Below are 20,261 nucleotides of genomic sequence, written 5' to 3' on the forward strand. Positions count from 1 at the left end.
GTCAAGGGGGTCCCATAAATCACCCAACCGCGTAAGGAACGCAAACTCAAGGAACATAATACCGGTATGACGGAAACTAGGGCGGCAAGAGTGGAACAAAACACCAGGCACAAGGCCGAGCCTTCCACCCTTTACCAAATATATAGATGCATTAATTAAATAAGATATATTGTGATATTCCAAAATATCTATGTTCCAACATGGAACCAACTTCAACTTCACCTGCAACTAGCAACGCTATAAGAAGGGCTGAGCAAAAGCGGTAACTTAGCCAAACAACGGTTTGCTAGGAAAGGATGGTTAGAGGCTTGGCATGGCAATATGGGAGGCATGATTTAGCAAGTGATAGATAGTGCAGCATGGCAATAGAGCGAACAACTAGCAAAGCAAAGATATAAGTGATTTCGAGGGTATGGTCATCTTGCCTACAAGGTTCTCAGAGTTGTCGAAAGCTTGATCCTCGTAAGCGTACTCAACAGGTTCCTCATTCACGAACTCGTCTCCCGGCTCTACCCACAGCAAGAACACAAGCAATGGAACCACAATCAATCACGGGAAATGCACAAGCAACATGACGCAAAACATGCATGATATGCGGGATATGATATGCGATGCATATGCGTGCTCCGGAAGAAAACGAATGAACAAGGCAGTAACTTGGCAAACCAAGTATGCCACTGGAAAGATGAGATGATTTTGGTCGAAATCGATATAAAGATCACCGGAAACGGATGCACGGTTTGCAAATGGCAAGCAAAACAAGAATGACACGAATCTGTGATTAACAGCATGATAGCATTTAGAATACCACAAGTAACTATGCTACAACACTCCAACATAGCAACAAAGCATATGGCAGTAATCTACAGGAGATGCTTGACAAAATATGAACACTGAGCTACGCCTAGATCACAACATAACAGGTTCAAACAAGCATGACAAAAGTGCAAAAGATATCAGGTTCACAGACAGTGAAATTACTGGACATGGCTGAAACAGCATCAGATAGCAATGTTCAGAGCAAGCAATCAATATGCTACAGGAACTTAACATAGCAAAACAAGGCATGGCATGAATATATTAAATGCATAGAAAAAAAGTCCCTTAGTGACCATGAGCCAAAAAGGACAATAAGATATGATGGCACCCATGTAAACATAGCAAGTATCGTTAACAGGTTTCAGACTTAGCAGAAAACAGAGCATGGCAGAAACAGTATTATGAAGGCATCTTTGTGAGCTTGATTCACTCATCACAAGGCAATTCATGACAAAACAAGCATACCTACAGCAAGATGGCATGTTTATGAAGCTAAACATGGCAAGAGAAAATACATTACATGAAAGGATCAACTACAACAAGCTTGGCAAAATTGAATATCATGTTAACAATCTGCCAGAAATATTTTATAGCAAAAGTAGAGCAATATTAAGACATGCTAGGGGACTCCATAATTGCAAACAGGGGCATGGATGGATAGGGCACAACTATATCTACAAAACATCCTTACTGACCATACTGAAAATAAGCATGGATCGCACCGTAGCCACATGGATATATAGCAACAAAATAACAGCAGAAACAGACGGTGAAATTACTAAGTCCCTGAAAACAGAAACATCACGAAGCCTAGTTTGTATGCTCGTGCTAGTTACCACATAGATCACAAAGATACATGGCATACACCTCTGTAAAGATGGCATGGCATAGATCAAAACACCTGTAGAGCTCATGCCCATAAGATGCACACATCAAATGCAACAAAAATAACAAAACACCAAGTTCTGATAAGTAAAGCAGAAAACATCATATAGCACTCTTGCACTAGAGATTTGGGCATCAAGATGGACTCAAATGAACATGGCATAAAGGAACAAAATGAAGAGCATCTCGAGGCGAACATTTGGCATATTACACGCACGAAACGGAGTAGTATGCACGGAGTTATGATGCAATGAACAGAGCCACGGAATGCAATATCTTCAGCACTTAGAGAATTTCGGGAGGGGGAAAGTCAACCTTCGCGGATCAGATCTGGATCGGGCCACCGGAGATCGGACTCGCCGGAGCTCGCGCCGGAGCAGAGGCGGCGGCCGGCGGAGGAGAGGAGGGAGACGGCGAGGGAGAGCTAGGGGGAGACGGGGCCACGGCGACGCGGTCGTCGCCGGAGGCAGCGACGGGACGGCGGGGAGGCGGCGGCGAACTCCCGCGGACGGAGGCAGCGACGGGCGCGGCGGCGCCGAGGCGGCGGGGCGGCGCTGGAGACGGGCGGCGGGGGAGGCGCACGGGCTCGGGGCGACCGGGCCGCGGGGGCCGGCCGTGGGCCTCACGGGCCTGCGGTCGGCGGCGACGGCGGCGCCCACGTGGCGGCTGCGGACAGGCCGGGGCGGCAGCGAGATTTCGTCCGGCTCGGGCGGACGTGTCCGGCGGCGCGGGGTGGAAGAGACTAGGGTTTGATCCGGGATTTCGGAGGGGGAGGTGTTTTTATAGGTAGAGGGAGCTAGGAGACTCCAAATGGAGTGATGTTTTCGCCCACACGATCGTGATCGAACGACCTAGAGCATGGAAGGGACTTAGGTGGGTTTTGGGCTGTTTGGAGGGGGGCTTTGCTGCAACACACAAAAGGACTTTGCGGTTACCCGGTTAACCGTTGGAGCATCAAACGACCTCCAAATGGAACGGAACTTGACAGGTGGTCTACCGGTGGTGTACCAAGGCCACTTGGCAAACCTCGGTCCATTCCGAGAACGTTTAACACCCGCTCACGAAAAGAAATAAGAGGGGTGCGCCGGTGCATGTGGGAGTGCCGGATTGCAAAACGGACAACGGGGAAAATGCTCGGACGCATGAGACGAATACGTATGCAAATGAGATGCACATGATGACATGATATGAGATGCATGACATGAACAAAATGCAAAACGAAAAACAAAACCCGACCACGGAGGGAATATCATAACACATAGCCGAAAATGGCAAGAATTGGAGTTACAAATATGGAAAGTTATATCCGGGGTGTTATAGTGCGATCCCTTCCCGCGTAACATTTGGGAAGAGGACCAGGGACTCTATAAATAGGACTAGCCACCACCATAGGAGAAGGGGGCGGATCATTTGGACCATCCTCACACACACCATCTCACCGAGCTCAAGAACACCTATCCTCAGGAGGCTGTTCATCCCTTGTACTTGTTCATCCTCAGCCTGCAAGGCAATCCACCACACCACACTAGAGTAGGGTATTACACCGCAACGGTGGCCCAAACCAGTATAAACCCTCGTGTCTCTTGTTCTTTGGGTTCGTCGGGCTAGGCCTTGATATCGTTGCGAGAGCGAGCGAGGGAGAGAGAGATCTTCGTGCGCACCCCAGTGTTCGAACCTCAAGGGTTTGCCGGAACCTGTAATCCGACAAACTTGATCATATGTCTAATCATGGCAAGAATATTAAGACACAAGTGATTCAAAGCAATAGTCTATAATTTGACATAAATATATCAATACTCAGGCATCCCAACAAACAATCATGTCTTTCAAAATATCAACGCTAAAGAAAGCTATCCCTAAAAAATCATATAGTCTTGTCATGCTCTGTCTTCTTAACACAAAGTTTTTATCATGCACAACCCCGATGACAAGCCGAGCAATTGGTTCATACTTTTTAACGTGCTTTAGCTTTTTCAACCCTCACGCAATACATGAGCGCAAGCCATGGATATAGCACTACGGGTGGAATAGAGTATGATCATAGGGGTAAATATAGAGAAGACAAAAAAGTAAGAAAGTCTCACATCGACGCGGCTAACCAACGGGCTATGGAGATGCCCATCAATTGATATCAATGCGAGTAGTAGGGATTGCCATGCAACGGATGCACTAAGAGATATAAGTGTATGAAAGCTCAATATGAAAACTAAGTGGATGTCCATCCAAATTGCTTGCTCATGAAGACCTCGGGCATTTGAGGAAGCCCATCATCGGAATATACAAGCCAAGTTCTATAATGAAAAATTCCCACTAGTATATGAAAGTGACTAAATAGGAGACTCTCTATATGAAAAACATGGTGCTACTTTCAAGCACAATTGTGGAACTAGCATGCCCCTTCTCTCTTTATTTCTTTTTTCTTTTTTTCTTTTTTTCTTTTTCCTTTTTCCTTTTTTCTCTCATTGTCCGGAGTCTCAACCGACTTGTGGGGGAATCATAGTCTCCATCGTCCTTTCCTCACTGCTACATGCTCTAATAATGAATAATGATGATCATCACACTTCTATTTACTTATAACTCAAAACAAATAAAAAGTACAACTCGATACCTAGAACAAAATATGACTCTATATGAATGCCTCTGGCAGTGTACCAGGATGTGCAATGATCTAGCATAACAACGATATCAAAAAACAGAGAAGCCATGGAAATATCATGCTAGCTATCTTACGATCATGCAAAGCAATATGACAATGAATGCTCAAGTCATCAAAACGGAAGCGGTGGAAGTTGCATGGCAATATATCTCGGAATGGCTATGGAAAGGCCATAATAGGTAGGTATGGTGGCAGTTTTGAGGAAGATATAATAAGGCTTATGTATGATAGAGCGTATCATATCACGGGGTTTGGATGCACCTGCGAAGTTTGCACCGACTCTCGAGGTGAGAAAGGGCAATGCACAGTACTGTAGAGGCTAGCAAATTGCGGAAAGGTAAGAGTGTGTATAATCCATGGACTCACATTAGTCATAAAGAACTCATATACTTATTGCAAAAGTTTATTAGCCCTCGAAACAAAGTACTACTACGCATGCCCCTAGGGGAATATATTGGTAGGAAAAGACCATCGCTCGTCCCTGACCGCCACTCATAAGGAAGACAATCAATAATAAATCATGATCCAACTTCATAGCATAACGAGAGACTATACGTGCATGCTTCGGGAATCAGAAACCTTAACACCAATATTCTTACTAACCACAACCGTTTACTAGTACCTCCCACATATTCCATCTCTATATCGCAAAACTATTGCAAGGGATCAAACATATCATATTCAGTGATCCATAAGTTTTATGTAGGATTTTATTACTAACCATGCAATTGACCAATTCCTGTTGACTCTCAAGTGAAGCATGAGAGTTTAATTCTTTCTATAAAAGACCAAGCTCTAATAAATATAAGTGAAGCAAAAGAGAATTCTTCAAATAACGGTTTTCTATGTGAAGAGAAACAGGCAATCCAAACTTCAAATGATATAAGTGAAGCACATGAAGCATTATATAAGGCCATACTCAAAAGATAAAAGTGAAGTGCAATGAGCATTCTATAAATCAACCATGGACTATCTCATACCAGCATGGTGCATAAAATAAAAGTGAAAAATAAACACAAAAGACGCTCCAAGATTTGCACATATCATGTGAACAAAACGGAGACGAAAACATACCGATACTTGTTGAAGAAAGATGGGATGACTTCCGGGGCATCCCCAAGCTTAGACGCTTGAGTCTCCTTGAATATTTACTTGGGGTGCCTTGGGCATCCCCAAGCTTGAGATCTTGCCTCTCCTCCTTCTCCTCATATTGAGACCTACTCGATCTTTGATCACTTTATCCACACAAAACTCAACAGAAGGCTCGGTAAGATCCGTTAGTATAATAAAGCAAATCACTACTCTAAGTACTGTTGCAAACCAATTCATATTTTGTTTTTGTATTTTAGCTATTGTAATATAACTTTTTCATGGCTTATTCCACTGATAGAATTGGTAGTTTCATCAAAACAGGCAAAACAATGCATCAAAAACAGAATCTGTCTTAAACAGGACAGTCTGTAGTAATCCGGACATTCACCATACTTTTGGTACTCCAAAAATTCTAAAAAATTAGGACAGAATAAACAATTTGTATAGAAATATTGTGCAAAAAGTTTTAGAAACTTTCGACGTTCTCGTAAAAAATGCAAATTCATGCACTACAGCCAAAGTTTCTATTCCTGCACCACACATACCAACAAGCAATCTAATCATCCTAAAGGCAAATCTTGGCACATTATTTTATAATACAATGGAATTGTACAAGGGGATAATTATTTTTGTGAGAATCTTCATGAAAAATTCTACATTGTTTGCATGAGCATGAACACAAGTGTTCAGTGTCGACCCTCACTTCTCCAATGCATAACTTCAAATCGCTTCTCTTTTATGAAAAACTTTTTAAGTTCCCCTCTATATTTTTTGTTTTTAAACTTTATAAAAGCACTGAATAGAAATAAATGACTCTATAAAACTTCCGGGTTGTTTCCCTGGCAGCGCTTTCTTTAAAGCCATTAAGCTAGGCATAAAGTGCTCAAGTAATGAATCAACCCGGATCCCAAGGTATATCAAAGCCAATTTTAATTAGCAACGATTTGGCATTTAGTAGTGAGCACAAAGCAACATATATCAAGCAATGACGAAGTCTAACTCTCTTCCTATGCATCGGCATGTCATACAAGAACAATTCATGCACATCAAGTAAAGGCCAATGCATAGTATAAACAGTTTCTTGCAATTTTTTCGTGTTGGAAACATAGAGAAGTGGAGATGTAGTTCCTCTCGCATAATAATTGCAAGTAGGAGCAGAAAGTACATGCATATTATATTCATCAAAATTATCATGTGCAATGGTAAAAGGCAACCCATCAATATAATCCTTAATAAGAACAAACTTCTCCGATATAGTGTAGTTTGGAGAATTCAAAAAGATAATAGGACTATCATGTGTGGGTATGTTGGGGAACGTAGTAATTTCAAAAAATTTCCTACGCACACGCAAGATCATGGTGATGCATAACAACGAGAGGGGAGAGTGTTGTCCACGTACCCTCGTAGACCGAAAGCGGAGGCGTTTAACACAACGAGGTTGATGTAGTCGTACGTCTTCACGATCCGACCGATCAAGTACCGAACGCACGACACCTCCGAGTTCAGCACACGTTCAGCTCGATGACGTCCCTCGAACTCCGATCCAGCCGAGTGTTGAGGGGGAGTTTCTTCAGCACGACGGCGTGGTGACAATGATGATGTTCTACCGACGCAGGGCTTCGCCTAAGCACCGCTACGATATTATCGAGGTGCAATATGGTGGAGGGGGGCACCACACACGGCTAAGAGATCAATGATCAATTGTGTGTCTAGAGGTGCCCCCCTGCCCCCGTATATAAAGGAGCAAGGGGGGGTTCGGCCGGCCAAAGGGGAGAGGCGCGCCAGGAGGAGTCCTACTCCTACCGGGAGTAGGACTCCCCCCTTTTCCATGTTGGACTAGGAGAGAGAGGGGGAAGAGGTGGAGGGGACGAAGGAAAGGGGGGGCGCCACCCCCCCTCTCCTTGTCCTAATCGGACTGCGGGGAGGGGCGTGCGGCCCTACCCTGGCCTCCTCTCCTCTCTTCCACCTAGGCCCACTAAGGCCCATTAAGTTACCGGGGGGTTCCGGTAACCTCCCGGTACTCCGGAAAAATCCCGATTTCACCCGGAACACTTCCGATATCCAAACATAGGCTTCCAATATATCAATCTTTATGTCTCGACCATTTCGAGACTCCTCGTTATGTCTGTGATCACATCCGGGACTCGGAACAACCTTCGGTACATCAAAACATATAAACTCATAATATAACTGTCATCGTAACGTTAAGCGTGCGGACCCTACGGGTTTGAGAACTATGTAGACATGACCGAGACACCTGTCCGGTCAATAACCAATAGCGGAACCTGGATGCTCATATTGGCTCCCACATATTCTACGAAGATCTTTATCGGTCAGACCGCATAACAACATACGTTGTTCCCTTTGTCATCGGTATGTTACTTGCCCGAGATTCGATCGTCGGTATCTCGATACCTAGTTCCATCTCGTTGCCGGCAAGTCTCTTTACTCGTTCCGTAATACATCATCCCGCAACTAACTCATTAGTTACAATGCTTGCAAGGCTTTATAGTGATGTGTATTACTGAGTGGGCCCAGAGATACCTCTCCGACAATCGGAGTGACAAATCCTAATCTTGAAATACGCCAACCCAACAAGTACCTTTGGAGACACCTGTAGAGCACCTTTATAATCACCCAGTTACGTTGTGACGTTTGGTAGCACACAAAGTGTTCCTCTGGTAAACGGGAGTTGCATAATCTCATAGTCATAGGAACATGTATAAGTCATGAAGAAAGCAATAGCAACATACTAAACGATTGAGTGCTAAGCTAACGGAATGGGTCAAGTCAATCACATCATTCTCCTAATGATGTGATCCCGTTAATCAAATGACAACTCATGTCTATGGCTAGGAAACATAACCATCTTTGATCAATGAGCTAGTCAAGTAGAGGCATACTAGTGACACTCTGTTTGTCTATGTATTCACACAAGTATTATGTTTCCGGTTAATACAATTCTAGCATGAATAATAAACATTTATCATGATATAAGGAAATAAATAATAACTTTATTATTGCCTCTAGGGCATATTTCCTTCAGTCTCCCACTTGCACTAGAGTCAATAATCTAGATCACACAGTAATGATTCTTACACCCATGGAGTCTTGGTGCTGATCATGTTTTGCTCGTGGAAGAGGCTTAGTCAACGGGTCTGCAACATTCAGATCCGTATGTATCTTGCAAATTTCTATGTCTCCCACCTGGACTAAATCCCGGATGGAATTGAAGCGTCTTTTGATGTGCTTGGTTCTTTTGTGAAATCTGGATTCCTTTGCTAAGGCAATTGCACAAGTATTGTCACAAAAGATTTTCATTGGACCCGATGCACTAGGTATGACACCTAGATCGGATATGAACTCCTTCATCCAGACTCCTTCATTGCTGCTTCCGAAGCAGCTATGTACTCCGCTTCACACGTAGATCCCGCCAAGACACTTTGCTTAGAACTGCACCAACTGACAGCTCCACCGTTCAATGTAAACACGTATCCGGTTTGCGATTTAGAATCGTCCGGATCAGTGTCAAAGCTTGCATCAACGTAACCATTTACGATGAGCTCTTTGTCACCTCCATAAACGAGAAACATATCCTTAGTCCTTTTCAGGTATTTTAGGATGTTCTTGACCGCTGTCCAGTGATCCACTCCTGGATTACTTTGGTACCTCCCTGCTAAACTTATAGCAAGGCACACATCAGGTCTGGTACACAGCATTGCATACATGATAGAGCCTATGGCTGAAGCATAGGGAACATCTTTCATCTTCTCTCTATCTTCTGCAGTGGTCGGGCATTAAGTCTTACTCAATCTCACACCTTGTAATACAGGCAAGAACCCTTTCTTTGCTTGATCCATTTTGAACTTCTTCAAAACTTTGTCAAGGTATGTGCTTTGTGAAAGTCCAATTAGGAGTCTTGATCTATCTCTATAGATCTTGATGCCCAATATATATGCAGCTTCACCGAGGTCTTTCATTGAAAAACTCTTATTCAAGTATCCCTTTATGCTATCCAGAAATTCTATATCATTTCCAATTAGCAATATGTCATCCACATATAATATCAGAAATGCTACTGAGCTCCCACTCACTTTCTTGTAAATACAGGCTTCTCCAAAAGTCTGTATAAAACCAAATGCTTTGATCACACTATCAAAGCGTTTATTCCAACTCCGAGAGGCTTGTACCAGTCCATAAATGGATCACTGGAGCTTGCACACTTTGTTAGCTCCCTTTGGATCGACAAAATCTTCCGGTTGCATCATATACAACTCTTCTTCCAGAAATCCATTCAGGAATGCAGTTTTGACATCCATTTGCCAAATTTCATAATCATAAAATGCGGCAATTGCTAACATGATTCGGACGGACTTGAGCATCGCTACGGGTGAGAAGGTCTCATCGTAGTCAATCCCTTGAACTTGTCGAAAACCTTTCGCAACAAGTCGAGCTTTATAAACAGTAACATTACCGTCAGCGTCAGTCTTCTTCTTGAAGATCCATTTATTTTCAATGGCTTGCCGATCATCGGGCAAGTCAACCAAAGTCCATACTTTGTTCTCATACATGGATCCCATCTCGGATTTCATGGCCTCAAGCCATTTTGCGGAATCTGGGCTCACCATCGCTTCTTCATAGTTCGTAGGTTCGTCATGGTCTAGTAACATAACCTCTAGAACAGGATTACCGTACCACTCTGGTGCGGATCTTAATCTGGTTGACCTACGAGGTTCAGTAATAACTTGATCTGAAGTTTCATGATCATTATCATTAACTTCCTCACTAATTGGTGTAGGTGTCGCACAAACTGGTTTCTGTGATGATCTACTTTCCAATAAGGGAGCAGGTACAGTTACCTCATCAAGTTCTACTTTCCTCCCACTCACTTCTTTCGAGAGAAACTCCTTCTCCAGAAAGGATCCATTCTTAGCAACGAATGTCTTGCCTTCGGATCTGTGATAGAAGGTGTACCCAACAGTCTCCTTTGGGTATCCTATGAAGACACATTTCTCCGATTTAGGTTCGAGCTTATCAGGTTGAAGTTTCTTCACATAAGCATCGCAACCCCAAACTTTAAGAAACGACAACTTTGGTTTCTTGCCAAACCATAGTTCATAAGGCGTCGTCTCAACGGATTTCGATGGTGCCCTATTTAGAGTGAATGCAGCCGTCTCTAAAGCATAACCCCAAAACGATAGCGGTAAATCAGTAAGAGACATCATAGATCGCACCATATCTAGTAAAGTACGATTACGACGTTCGGACACACCATTACGTTGTGGTGTTCCGGGTGGCGTGAGTTGCGAAACTATTCCGCATTGTTTCAAATGTAGGCGAAACTCGTAACTCAAATATTTTCCTCCACGATCTGATCGTAGAAACTTTATTTTCTTGTTACGATGATTTTCAACTTTGCTCTGAAATTCTTTGAACTTTTCAAATGTTTCAGACTTATGTTTCATTAAGTAGATATACCCATATCTGCTCAAATCATCTGTGAAGGTGAGAAAATAACGATATCCGCCACGAGCCTCAATATTCATCGGACCACATACATCTGTATGTATGATTTCCAACAAATTAGTTGCTCTCTCCATAGTTCCGGAGAACGGTGTTTTAGTCATCTTGCCCATGAGACACGGTTCGCAAGTACCAAGTGATTCATAATCAAGTGATTCCAAAAGTCCATCATTATGGAGTTTCTTCATGCGCTTTACACCGATATGACCTAAACGGCAGTGCCACAAATAAGTTGCACTATCATTATCAACTCTGCATCTTTTGGCTTCGACATTATGAATATGTGTGTCACTACTACCGAGATTCATTAAAAATAGACCACTCTTCAAGGGTGCATGACCATAAAAGATATTACTCATATAAATAGAACAACCATTATTCTCTGATTTAAATGAATAACCGTCTCGCATCAAACAAGATCCAGATATAATGTTCATGCTCAACGCTGGCACCAAATAACAATTATTTAGGTCTAGTACTAATCCCGAAGGTAGATGTAGAGGTAGCGTGCCGACGGCGATCACATCGAGTTTGGAACCGTTTCCCACGCGCATCGTCACCTCGTCCTTGGCCAGTGTTCGCTTAATCCGTAGTCCCTGTTTTGAGTTGCAAATATTAGCAACAGAACCAGTATCAAATACCCAGGTGCTACTGCGAGCTCTGTTAAGGTACACATCAATAACATGTATATCACATATACCTTTGTTCACCTTGCCATCCTTCTTATCCGCCAAATACTTGGGGCAGTTCCGCTTCCAGTGACCAGTCTGCTTGCAGTAGAAGCACTCAGTCTCAGGCTTAGGTCCAGATTTGGGTTTCTTCTCCTGAACAACAACTTGCTTGCTGTTCTTCTTGAAGTTCCCCTTCTTCTTCCCTTTGCCCTTTTTCTTGAAACTAGTGGTCTTATTGACCATCAACACTTGATGCTCCTTTTTGATTTCTACCTCCGCTGCCTTTAGCATTGCGAAGAGCTCGGGAATTGTCTTATTCATCCCTTGCATGTTATAGTTCATCACGAAGCTCTTGTAGCTTGGTGGCAGTGATTGAAGAATTCTGTCAATGACGCTATCATCCGGAAGATTAACTCCCAGTTGAATCAAGTGATTGTTATACCCAGACATTTTGAGTATATGCTCAGTGACAGAACTATTCACTTCCATCTTGCAGCTGTAGAACTTATTGGAGACTTCATATCTCTCAATCCGGGCATTTGCTTGAAATATTAACTTCAACTCCTGGAACATCTCATATGCTCCATGACGTTCAAAACGTCGTTGAAGACCCGGTTCTAAGCCGTAAAGCATGGCACACTGAACTATCGAGTAGTCATCAGCTTTGCTCTGCCAGACGTTCATAACCTCTGGTGTTGCTCTTGCAGCAGGCCTGGCACCCAGCGGTGCTTCCAGGACGTAATTCTTCTGTGCAGCAATGAGGATAATCCTCAAGTTACGGACCCAGTCCGTGTAATTGGTACCATCATCTTTCAACTTTGCTTTCTCAAGGAACACATTAAAATTCAACGGAACAACAACACGGGCCATCTATCTACCATTAACATAGACAAGCAAGATACTATCAGGTACTAAGTTCATGATAAATTTAAGTTCTATTAATCATATTACTTAAGAACTCCCACTTAGATAGACATCCCTCTAATCATCTAAGTGATTACGTGATCCAAATCAACTAAACCATAACCGATCATCACGTGAAATGGAGTAGTTTTCAATGGTGAACATCACAATGTTGATCATATCTACTATATGATTCACGCTCGACCTTTCGGTCTCAGTGTTCCGAGGCCATATCTGCATATGCTAGGCTCGTCAAGTTTAACCTGAGTATTCTGCGTGTGCAAAACTGGCTTGCACCCGTTGTAGATGGACGTAGAGCTTATCACACCCGATCATCACGTGGTGTCTGGGCACGACGAACTTTGGCAACGGTGCATACTCAGGGAGAACACTTTTATCTTGAAATTTAGTGAGAGATCATCTTATAATGCTACCATCAAAGCAAGATAAGATGCATAAAAGATAAACATCACATGCAATCAATATAAGTGATATGATATGGCCATCATCATCTTGTGCTTGTGATCTCCATCTCCGAAGCACCGTCATGATCACCATCGTCACCGGCGCGACACCTTGATCTCCATCGTAGCATCGTTGTCGTCTCGCCAACTATTGCTTCTACAACTATCGCTACCGCTTAGTGATAAAGTAAAGCAATTACATGGCGATTGCATTGCATACAATAAAGTGACAACCATATGGCTCCTGCCAGTTGCCGATAACTCGGTTACAAAACATGATCATCTCATACAATAAAATTCAGCATCATGTCTTGACCATATCACATCACAACATGCCCTGCAAAAACAAGTTAGACGTCCTCTACTTTGTTGTTGCAAGTTTTACGTGGCTGCTACGGGCTTAGCAAGAACCGTTCTTACCTACGCATCAAAACCACAACGATAGTTTGTCAAGTTGGTGCTGTTTTAACCTTCGCAAGGACCGGGCGTAGCCACACTCGGTTCAACTAAAGTGAGAGAGACAGACACCCGCCAGTCACCTTTAAGCAACGAGTGCTCGCAACGGTGAAACCAGTCTCGCGTAAGCGTACGCGTAATGTCGGTCCGGGCCGCTTCATCTCACAATACCGCTGAACCAAAATATGACATGCTGGTAAGCAGTATGACTTATATCGCCCACAACTCACTTGTCTTCTACTCGTGCATATAACATCAACGCATAAAACCAGGCTCTGATACCACTGTTGGGGAACATAGTAATTTCAAAAAATTTCCTACGCACACGCAAGATCATGGTGATGCATAGCAACGAGAGGGGAGAGTGTTGTCCACGTACCCTCGTAGACCGAAAGCGGAAGCGTTTAACACAACGCGGTTGATGTAGTCGTACGTCTTCACGATCCGACCGATCAAGTACCGAACGCACGGCACCTCCGAGTTCAGCACACGTTCAGCTCAATGACGTCCCTCGAACTCCGATCCAGCCGAGTGTTGAGGGAGAGTTTCGTCAGCACGACGGCGTGGTGACAATGATGATGTTCTACCGACGCAGGGCTTCGCCTAAGCACCGCTACGATATTATCGAGGTGCAATATGGTGGAGGGGGGCACCGCACACGGCTAAGAGATCAATGATCAATTGTGTGTCTAGAGGTGCCCCCCTGCCCCCGTATATAAAGGAGCAAGTGGGGGTTCAGCCGGCCAAAGGGGAGAGGCGCGCTAGGAGGAGTCCTACTCCTACCGGGAGTAGGACTCCCCCCTTTTCCATGTTGGACTAGGAGAGAGAGGGGGAAGAGGTGGAGGGGAGGAAGGAAAGGGGGGCGCCGCCCCCCTCTCCTTGTCCTATTCGGACTGGGGGGGAGGGCGTGCGGCCCTGCCCTGGCCTCCTCTCCTCTCTTCCACCTAGGCCCACTAAGGCCCATTAAGTTACCGGGGGGTTCCGGTAACCTCCCGGTACTCCGGAAAAATCCGGATTTCACCCGGAACACTTCCGATATCCAAACATAGGCTTCCAATATATCAATCTTTATGTCTCGACCATTTCGAGACTCCTCGTTATGTCCGTGATCACATCCGGGACTCCGAACAACCTTCGGTACATCAAAACATATAAACTTATAATATAACTGTCATCGTAACGTTAAGCGTGCGGACCCTACGGGTTCGAGAACTATGTAGACATGACCGAGAAACCTCTCCGGTCAATAACCAATAGCGGGACCTGGATGCTCATATTGGCTCCCACATATTCTACGAAGATCTTTATCGGTCAGACCGCATAACAACATACGTTGTTCCCTTTGTCATCGGTATGTTACTTGCCCGAGATTCGATCGTCGGTATCTCGATACCTAGTTCAATCTCGTTACCGGCAAGTGTCTTTACTCGTTCCGTAATACATCATCCCACAACTAACTCATTAGTTACAATGCTTGCAAGGCTTTATAGTGATGTGTATTACTGAGTGGGCCCAGAGATACCTCTCCGACAATCGGAGTGACAAATCCTAATCTTGAAATACGCCAACCCAACAAGTACCTTTGGAGACACCTGTAGAGCACCTTTATAATCACCCAGTTACGTTGTGACGTTTGGTAGCACACAAAGTGTTCCTCCGGTAAACGGGAGTTGCATAATCTCATAGTCATAGGAACATGTATAAGTCATGAAGAAAGCAATAGCAACATACTAAACGATCGAGTGCTAAGCTAACGGAATGGGTCAAGTCAATCACATCATTCTCCTAATGATGTGATCCCGTTAATCAAATGACAACTCATGTCTATGGCTAGGAAACATAACCATCTTTGATCAACGAGCTAGTCAAGTAGAGGCATACTAGTGACACTCTGTTTGTCTATGTATTCACACAAGTATTATGTTTCCGGTTAATACAATTCTAGCATGAATAATAAACATTTATCATGATATAAGGAAATAAATAATAACTTTATTATTGCCTCTAGGGCATATTTCCTTCAGGGTGCAATAGCAACAATTTCATTCTTAATATAAGGAACCATCGCAAGTTCATCTCCATAAGCATAATTCATATTGGCATCTTGGCCACAAGCGTAGCAAACATCATTTTCATCAAAAAGAGATATTTCAAAAGAATCCAAGCGATCATAGCATATCATAACATTCATCCTTCGGTAAGCATGAAGGGAAATTAAATAATGTATGAGTTGAAGAGTTACTCTCATTAGAAGGTGGGCACGGGTAGCTAATCCGATCTTCCTCTTTTTGTTCTTCGCTCTCCTCATCATCTTTTTCATCCAATGAGCTCATAGTTTCATCATTTTCTTCTTCCATAGACTCCTGCAAAATATTATTCTCTTCTTGGAGAGCAGAGACCTCAATAAACACATCAATATCATAATTGTATTTATAATTATCATAGCAATATTCAAGGATAGCAAAATTTTCAGGTCTATAAACCGAATCATCAAAATCTTTAAACTTTTCAAACAAAGATTCAATTTCATAAGCACCCTTAAAAGCAAAAAATTCTTCTATTCGTTCCACATCATAATAATCATATCTACCATTAGCATAAGAAGCTAAGGTTTCATTATCATTAAATTTACATGAAAAGGGAAGGTGTGGAGACTTCATCCTAGAGCAACCAGTATAATCATATCTCAAGCATAGCTCTCGAGTGTACCAATGCAACATATGAATTTGATCCCGTAACAATTTCCCTTTATCAGTCGAGCGATAATCCCTAAAGTATTCACCTTGATCCAACGTTACTCCCATTATATAGTTGAATGGGGTTTTCTCAGGATTATCAAAGTAGTGCATAATATCTTTCACATAACAAGCATCGAGGGTTTTAGGAGCTTCCCCGTCTCCATGAGTAGCAAGTAGAACTAATTTTTTTGGTGTTTCGTGTTCCATATCCATAACTAAAGATAGAGAACAACTTAGAACAGAAAATAAAATCTACTTAGTGATAAAGCAAACAAGCACGCATGAGAATATTCACCCCACACTATTGCTCCCCGGCAACGCGCCAGAAAAAGGTATTGATAACCCACAAGTATAGGAGATCGTTCGTAACCTTCTTCGATATATAAGAGTGTCTAACCCAACGAGGAGCTAAAGGTAGAACAAATATTCCCTGAAGTTCTATCAACCACCGATACAACTCTACGCACACTTGATGTTTGATTTACGTAGAACAAGTATGAAACTATTTTGCAAGAATAAAACTACGAGTACTTTGCGAGAATAAAACTAGGAATAAATTGCAAGGTAATAAAAGTGGATAGCTTTTGTCAACAAGGAAGTCATGTGTACCTAGGCAACCGATAACAAGTACCGGTAATCATTCTTGTAATTTTATATGAGAGAGAGGCATGAGCTAACATAGTTTCTCTACTTGCATCATATGCACTGATGATTGGACCCCTAGCAAGCATCCGCAACTACTAAAGATCATTAAGGTCCTGAAACCCAACCATAGCATTAAGTATCAAGTCCTCTTTATCCCATACGCAACAACCCACCTACTCGGGTTTAAGCTTCTGTCACTCTCGCAACCCACCATAAGTGAATCAAGAACGTATTGCAACACCCTACAGCGAGGATCCCTCACGTTTGTGAAAGTGCGTTATATCGACTAGAGGGGGGGTAAATAGGCGATTTTTATGAATTCTTCACTGAGGAATTTGCAGGTGAGGAAATTCCTTAGCGAAGAACTACTTGCAGCGGAATAAATACTCAAAAGTAAACATAACAGAACACAAGTATGGTCATCATGATGAAATGAAGACAAGCACAGAGTACAGAAAGCGTAAACACATGATAACACAGGATGAAGACAAACAGACTGAAGAAATTGAACTGAGGAAATTGAGAAAGTCTTCAGTCAAAGTCTTCAAACACAGATATGACAAGCACACAACACAGTAATGAGGAAATGAAAGAGTTGAGGAAATAGAACCAGTAAGCTTGGTGAAGACAATGATTTGGTAGACCAGTTCCAACTGCTATCTCGGTTGTACATCTGGTTGGAGCGGCTAGGTATTTAAACCTGAGGACACACAGTCCTCACCGTATTCTCCTTGAGCTAAGGTCACACAGACCTCGCCAAATCACTCGTGGTAAGTCTTCAGGTGACTTCCGAACCTTCACAAACTTGGTCACTCGGCGATCCACAATTCCTCTTGGATGCTCTAGACCAAGACGCCTAACCGTCTGGAAGAAGCACAGTCTTCAAAGGTAACAAGCGTCGGATCCACGCAGGATCAATCTCTTCAGTGATGCTCAATCACTTTGGGTTTGTAGGTGTTTGGGTTTGGGTTTTCCTCACTTGATGATTTTCACTCAAAGTCCTCGGAGGATGGGATGCTCTCAAATGACAAGTGTCAGTTTCTCTCGGAGCAGCCAACCAACTAGTGGTTGTAGGGGGCGGCTATTTATAGCCTAGGGAGCAGCCCGACATGATAAGACATAAATGCCCTTCAATGATATGACCGTTAGGTGGGTAGATATTTTGGGACATCTGGCGCATAACATAGCAACGGTCGGAAATTTGAGACTCAAATTCCTCAGGGCTATCATGTTCCTCACTGTGTAGGCAATCCGCACTGGCGAATTCCTAACTCCTCAGTCAAAACAAATTCCTCAGAGACCAGAAGAACTTCGTCTCTGTCACTGAAGAATATGACTGAACCGTATGAGATTTCCTATGGCTTCACTCGAAGGGATTGGTAGGTGTAGGATTGTGAGTTGAGCATCACTTGGAAATTTTTCCTTAGTATTTCCTCGACCCCCTTTAATAGTACGGTGTTTCCTATGACTCAAGAAAGAGAAAATGAAACTACGAAAACAAAAGTCTTCACGCTTCATGTTCCTCAAATGAATACCAAGTCTTCAAGGTCACACCAATTTCTTCACTTTCAAAGTCTTCAGAAATCCAAACTCTTCAGTCGAAGAACTTCATTTTTAGGGGTCGACTTTCTCTGTAAATATCAAACTCCTCATAGACTTATAGACCTGTGTACACTCATAAACACATTAGTCTCTTAACCTATAAGTCTTCAATACACCAAAATCACTAAGGGGCACTAGATGCACTTACAATCTCCCCCTTTTTGGTGATTGATGACAATATAGGTTAAGTTTTCAACAGGGATAAACATATGAAGTGTAAATACTGATATTGAGGAATTTGATTGCAAGATATAGAAGAACTCCCCCTGAAGATGTGCATAGTGAGGAATTTGCTTTTGAAGCAATGCACACTTGAAGAGTTGAATCATGGAGATCTCCCCCTATATCTTGTAATTCATACACGCATTTGACATAGTATATGAAGAATTTGAAATGCATGATGAAATATGGTGACTGATGTAATTCAGCATGCGTGCAATAACATTAACAAGGAATAAGCATGCAGAGGAAACAGCAAAAGTATCAGGCCACCATAGAGTTTAAGTTTACAACTCGATCCAGCAAAGTCATCAGAAGAACGAGGGTTGTAACTTAGAAAAAAAACGCCCATATAATAGACTCGCTTGAAGACTAACTCAAATTTCTCCCCCTTTGTCATCGAATGACCAAAAGGATCGAAAATGAGGACTAACGCCCCTGAAGAATATCAAGTTGATGAAGGAGTGCCAGCGTTGTTGGGGCCGTTTGTTGATGTAGGGCCTGCCACAATGTCGTCCAAGTCTTCATGCTCATCAGTTTAACGCGATGAAGAATAGGAGCTGGCCACCAAGGAAGGAACCTTGACCTTCTTGTATCTCTTCGGCGGAGGTGCAGACCAGTCAAAGTCCTCCTTGAGACCCATGTTCTTCAGTTCTTCTTCACCATATACATGTGACAGAATAGCCCAGGTGCGACCGAAGACTTCATGGAGGTAGTAATGGTTTTTCCTCACTGCATTATGTGTAGCAGTCATGTTGTGAAGAATTGAACCAAACTAACGCTTAACCCATTTATGGTTTCAATCCACCTTCTGGTGAAGACTTAGCAGAAGCTCACGGTCAGTCATCACACGAAGAGCAGTAGCTTGAGGATTTGGCTTGGAGGCATGGGCAGCAGAATCATGAGTGGCAGAGTCATCATTGGTGGAGTAAGATGCAGCTTTGCGAAACTGACCATCCAATGGACGAATGCCTTCATCAATAATAGCTGGTGCCTTGCCCTTTTCGTCAGCTGAGGAATAGGTCCGCTTGAGGACTTCAATTGGGGGCAAGTAGCTGAGGTGATTCTGAAAATCAGCCTTGTAGTTGAGTGAAGACCTTGTCCTGAGGAATCTCATAATCCAAGGTGCATAAGGCTTCAGCTCAAACGGAGAAAGAGCAACATTTGCCAGAGTCCTCATGAAGAAATCGTGATAATTGACAGGAATGCCATGAATGATGTTGAAAACCAGATTCTTCATGATGCCAACAATTTCCTCATCAGATGAGTCGTGGCCTTTGATTGGACTCATAGTCTTCGTCAGAATGCGATAGACTATCCTTGGTACATACTGCAATTCCTTCACGACGAATTTTGTCCTTGAGGCTTGACCGGGCTTCAATGGCTTCATCAGCACTTGCATATAGTGATCTGTAAGCTCAGGCTCTTGGTACATGCAACGAGCTCCTTCAGGTGGAGGACTGATGGGCAGGGCATGAAGTAATTCAGTGGCCGGTGCCTTATAGTGAGTATTTTCGGTCATCCAGTCCAAAACCCAGGAGTTCACATCGTCAGGATCTCCTCTGATGTGCAAAGTTGCGTAGAATTG

This window comes from Aegilops tauschii, chromosome 1 (genome assembly GCF_002575655.3).
Source record: "Aegilops tauschii subsp. strangulata cultivar AL8/78 chromosome 1, Aet v6.0, whole genome shotgun sequence".
NCBI lineage: Eukaryota > Viridiplantae > Streptophyta > Magnoliopsida > Poales > Poaceae > Aegilops > Aegilops tauschii.